General features: G+C 38.7%; 1 long non-coding RNA gene across 1 annotated transcript; it reads right to left on the minus strand.

Moving 5' to 3' along the window:
• Window positions 1-4079: 4079 nt before the first annotated feature.
• LOC123967798 lies at window positions 4080-5092 on the minus strand. The gene is made up of 4 exons (XR_006824350.1): window positions 5013-5092; window positions 4726-4924; window positions 4468-4632; window positions 4080-4321 (listed from the first exon to the last, which is right to left on the minus strand). It is a non-coding gene; the product is annotated as an uncharacterized LOC123967798 (long non-coding RNA).
• Between the last annotated feature and the right edge of the window lie 824 nt (window positions 5093-5916).

Below are 5916 nucleotides of genomic sequence, written 5' to 3' on the forward strand. Positions count from 1 at the left end.
TACTTTGTGTCTGTTAGTCCAGGTTCATTACTGAAGTCTGGAAGATAGAACACATTGGACCGGTCACTCTTCATAGACAGACAGCTGGATACTGCAGACTCTGCTCTCTGTCTGTCTCTGCAAATACCAAGATGTTTTATTGATATAACATGAATCCTTGATAAATTAAAGCCATTTAAGAAGCTCTTCACACACAAACTGCTGCTGTCAATAATCAGAAGGTTTAGTATTAGAAAGTTTGTATTAGTTCTCTTAGATCAGATTACAGCTTCAGGTGACTGACAGCTGTCACAGATACTAAGAAATACAAATAATTTTTTGTTTATGTTAATATACTACCAAGTCAAAAGTATTCACACTCAGTGAATTGTGTTACACACACACACACACTGAATGAGGGCAACTTTCATTATTTTATTACACTGCAAACACAGTAAATGGTCAGTCTTGGATAGATAACGGCTCTGCTTGTTTGCAGCTAAACCATACGTTTGATGTTTTGGTACAAACAAGTTACAATGTTTAAGTTAAACTGGACTTTGATAAATGTGTTTTTTGTATTTGTTGCACTTGTATTCACAACTCTAAAGGCACATTCAATTTAGAGTTTAAATGTAGTGGATATTTTAATTAACAATATCTGGGTAAGTGAAGCCTAAACTATTTGGTAATCTATGTGAAAACCACCTCTTTCTTTGATCATGACGCCTAATGTTATTATACATATACTAGTGGCAAACAGCAAACACAGAATAAGTTTGTAATGTTCTCTTACTTTGTGTCTGAGGGTCCAGGTTCATTACTGAAGTATGGAGGAAAATTGGATTTGGACCAGTCACTCTTCAAGGACAGACAGCTGCATACTGGAGACTCTGCTCTGTCCTCCTCTTCCTCCACACAAACACTCATCTTCTGGACTTCAGTCAGTCTGAGAGGTAAAACAGTGACACTGACTGGGAGCTCAGAACACAAGAATCAAGAAAAACAGGTTTGTTCAAGAGACACAAAATAGGCTTTAAATCTCTGCTTGTTTTCTTGGTTACTGCAGGTTTAATGTGTTTTACCCAGCCATTCACAACTTTGTGTACACAGATGAATCAAAGTGTTGAGTTCACTCTAACATTTCTTTCCTCTACAGTCAACAGGGAGAAAACTGACTCAGAGACTTTGACAGTAAAATACTACAATTCTTGGATTAACACTCACCCTGCCTCAGCCTTCAGTTTTCCTCCTGCTCTGTCCTCCCAAAATGGAGTCTAAACTAACTGAACACTTTCAGTTCCAGGTTTCCACCCTGATCTAATGAAACTCCCATAGTCAGTTGTTTTCTTCTTCTTCATTTTGAGGTTTTGAATCACATGGCTTGTTTCTTCCTCATATTTGTAACATAACATGCTATACTGTTTCATTTTGCCCAGTTACATCTGCCTGTATTATGTTTACCTATTTTAAATAGTGTATATTAGTCCAGTGTGTCCACATCTAAGTCTACATATTATTATCTCATCTCACCTGCTTATTCCTCTACATCTCATTTCAATGAGATGTACAGGAAGTGACAGAACTGAATGAAAGAATAAATAAATAAATGTGGAAATAAATGCAAGAAAGAATGAATGAATAAACAAATAAAAAATAAATGCGGAAATATATCAAAGAAAGAATTAATTAATAAAAGAATAAATAAATAAATGCAGAAATATATCAAATGAAGAATGAATGAATAAAACAATAAATAAATAAATGCAGAAATATATCAAAGAAAGAAAGAATGAATAAAAGAATAAATACATACATTTGCTTTTGCCTTTCCCCAAGGAGATCTATTGTCATTGCTTTTCCCTTCCCCTTCCTTAACTGTCAATCAACGTGTTGTGGCCCGCCCACTAAGTCCAACTAATCACTCACAGAAGTATTTCTCTCCATGATCAGAGATGTATAAAGGTTTGATACAAACTCCAGTTGGTGGCGGTAACGCACCAATTCGTTGTTTGCCAACTGACAATAAACGCACAAGGAAGAAGAAGAGGAAGAAGAAGAAGCTAATGTTAGACAGAACCAGCACATGTTGATGTGATCTAAATGCAGAAGTCCATTTACCGGAGATAACTGTAAGAGAGAGAGGGAGAGGCAGAGGTGTTGGAGGTGCAGTCAGGGCAAGGAGAGACAGAGGACCTACCTAGAGTGGAAGCCCTTCAAAGGAACCCAAGGGCTGTTACCGAGGTTTGTATTTATACGGTTGTTGTAACGTTATTATATTCTGACCTGTTTGCACTTTATGACAAACCCCAGCACACAGTGATAACGTTATTTACATAGCAGCTCTGTGCACATGTACTCCTGGTACTGTAACGTTAGATAGTAGTAACATGTCATTTACTCAGCAACAATGATTATATGAAGCCATATTATACAAGTTGAGCAAACACTGGCCAGCCTGCAAACCCTAATATGCAGTACCATGTTGCCAACATAATGTCATGCAACATATAAAGCCTTATTTTATCAGAATCACAAATTCTTTGTTGATAGCCAAGGGGAAATTCTTGGTCACAATTGCTAAGCTTGCATGTCAATTAAATATAAAAATTATAAAATCTAAATCTAAATAAAGGTAATGTGGACATGTAAAGTAATTTACAGCATCAACAGAAGTGTAATGATAAATAGTAGTAGTGCATTAAATATTAATAGTAATAATGAGTACCGGTATATTTCATTTGGAATGGATACAATCTTAAAAACAACATTGAGACAGAGTAAACAGAGTATTGAAGCAGAGAATATTGCATATTGAGTATTTTTCCCTTTGTCCTCTTTCGTCAGACTTCTTCAAGAGATGATCCTTGAAGAACACAGAGCTCTCCACCCTTCTGCTGGAGAGGCAGCCAGGCCTGGTCTTTGATGCCTTGATGATGCATCAGCGTAGACATGGTGCCCCACCTTCTGCCGGAGTGCCAGGAGTACCTTGGTGTACTTGTGGTAACTGTAGGGGAAATGCTGTGGCCAGTAGCAAGCGAACTGTGTGAGCCTTCTGCCACACTTCTCCCAGTACTGCCTTGAAGAAGGCTTTATTCGCATTCACAGGCAGTACCGGGAGGACATTACGGCATTAGGCAACATCAGGGAGCCTGGGGATGACAACAGGGAGTCCCGCTATGGTGCCTATAGACACTTCATCTATTGGCAACATGGAGCTTTAGGCCAGGGAAACCAACTTGTCGTCTCTAGTTGTTGTGTTTGGATGATTAGAGACAAGTTCCCTGATCCTCAAGGACACTACACGGGTTTTATTCCTGGACTGTGAATTTCCTACCAGGCCCTCTGGTATGGTCATACAGTTTCACACAAATACTCACAAACCTGCCTCAGCATCATCAAGGCATCAAACAAATGTACATAGTTAACATTTGATTATTATTACATTTCTATATATATTTATTCATATTTCTTCCCTCTTTATGTATTTTGTATAGTTGTATTGTGTTATAGTTGTTCAACTGCAGTTCTATGGTATCGAAAAAATAAAAAGGTAAGAAATAGAAGCACATGGTGTTTTTATTTTCATTATATACATTTGAACATGTGTTTAGAATTTCAAACTTTGCCATAACATTACATAACCAATACAAATTTTAGTTATTTATATTTACATGATAGGGGACAGCTGTAGCCTTACTTCTCATTACTGTTCAAATTGTAAACTGTAATTTAGGCTACCTACTGAAAATAATATGCGTTGGTCACAGTGGACAGAATAAGATGAAATGTTTACAAATTGGAACAACATGAAATAACCACTGTAGGACGGTAAGAACAGAATTTAATGTTAATAAATTTCTCTTTTTGAAGAGTAAAAGCTATGACTTTGTCAGTGAACTGAAGTTCTTTCCCTCGTAATCTGCCTGACAAGTACCAGGACACATGCAAGGTGATCTCCTGTGGGAATCCTTCCACATCAGATGCTGGTTGGAATAACGGTCCTGTTGAAGGCAGTGCCATCAAACATAGTTACAGACTATATTGTAATGTAAATATAATTCAGTGACATGTAATATGGTACAACATAGGAAACAAATTTGTGTAACATACCTAGACCTCTTCTGACTTGTCTCTGCAACAAGTCTGATGTGGCTGGTGCAGGTACGGAGGGCACCAAACCAAGCTGTCTGGGGTCATCTGGGAGAAGGCTCCTCCTTCTAGGCATCCCCACTCCACTTGTGAGTCTGTTCTTCACAATCCTTCTTTGCAACTCGGAAATGTATCCGTGGGTTTTTTCAGATTTCAAGGCATACCGTTCTTCTTATACAATCTTCTGAAACTGAAATTAAACAAATTACAACCATTTAAAATCGGTTGGTAAGTAGAACAAGAGAAAACCTTGAGTGTAAAGACAATCACTTGCATATAAAACATGGGCTGAATATTGTACTATGAATGGGAATATTATACAAGTGTAAAACGTACGTCTCTTTGCCGTCCAACGTTTTCATTGTTGGTCGGTTCCGGTGGAAATTGCAGTCCAAAGCAGCAAGCAGAACTCTTTCCTCATAAACTGGGGGGCTGAAAGCATAGCGCTTGCTGGCACACATCAGGATATGATTCTGGAATGACTCTAGGTCTGCAGTCAATCTGAGAACAAACAAATACATACTTCTGTGTACATGAGCAGTAAGCTTAAATATTACTAATATACATCAGTGTGAAAAAGTATAGCCACACTACCTGAATCGCAGATTGTTGTGAACATCTTTCTGCCACCTCTTATCGAGAACTATATCCACTAAAGCTTTGTGGCACTGGGAGTCTCTCTGGATCCACATCTTTACCCGCATTTGATCCGATTCAAGGTGCCTGTGTTTGCACCTTCCCATAGTCCAGGTGTGAATGTTGAGACATGGTGAAGGATGCTAAACCATAATGCCTGCAAAACATAAAAATGCACTATAAATATGTCCTTAATATAGCAATTAATGAAATTACTCAAAGATATAATAAAATTGTGTGCTTACAAAAAACTGCCCACGTGTGTCGGCAGTCTTGCAACACCACCGAAAATGGTTGACTGTCCTTCAGCCAGGATGAACTCTCCTTTTATCTTTGCTGCCTTGAAAAGAGAAAAATAAATATTACTGTAAAATACAGGCATTCAACTATAGTCTGTGTGTAGAGGTTAAAGTGTAAATGTTCTTGAAGGCCACAAAGAACCTCTGTCCTTCTCTCTTCCCAGAAGTCCTTTATTGTATTGACGCAGTAAGTATTCTGAATGGAGAAGAAAGTGTTCCTGTTCACCATCCCCATGTTCATGAATTTGAACAAGAGGGCAACCTTTGCGTAGTTGTTGCCAGACAAAAAAACGTTGGTGGACAAGAGAAAATCTCCAGCTTGCATCCCAAACTTCATCACAGGCTGGGAATTCCACCTCCACAAGCTGTGTCCATTAGGACAGATCTAAAAGTCACAGAGAAGAAACATTTGCTTTTGTCATGTACAGCACTGGCTTTTGGTATAACCTTTCATTTTATACTAATTTAAAGTTGTGATATTCTGTGATTGTCTGGACTTACCCATTCGATAGTAGCTGCTGTGCCCTTGGTGGTGATGTTGATCTCAAAGGGTGCAACACAGTTGCACAGCGCACCAGTCCTCAGACGGCCAGTGCATTTATCCACAGGCAGGATCAGAAATGTAGCCAGTTGTCTTAAGCAGTTCTCGTACACTATGGAGGCTCTGACACCTATGATGTCATCTTCACAAAGGACATTCTGTGGTTCTGGGAAAACAGGGTCATGATCACAGGGAGAAGGCTCATCAGGAGGGTCTTCATGTGCAGGCAAGGAAGTCCATCGATAGAGTGTGCTTTCTTCAGTGCTCCACCCATTCTATTGAGGCACAAAAATCTGTAGTAAACAAACA

Source organism: Micropterus dolomieu, linkage group LG01 (genome assembly GCF_021292245.1).
Source record: "Micropterus dolomieu isolate WLL.071019.BEF.003 ecotype Adirondacks linkage group LG01, ASM2129224v1, whole genome shotgun sequence".
Lineage (NCBI taxonomy): Eukaryota > Metazoa > Chordata > Actinopteri > Centrarchiformes > Centrarchidae > Micropterus > Micropterus dolomieu.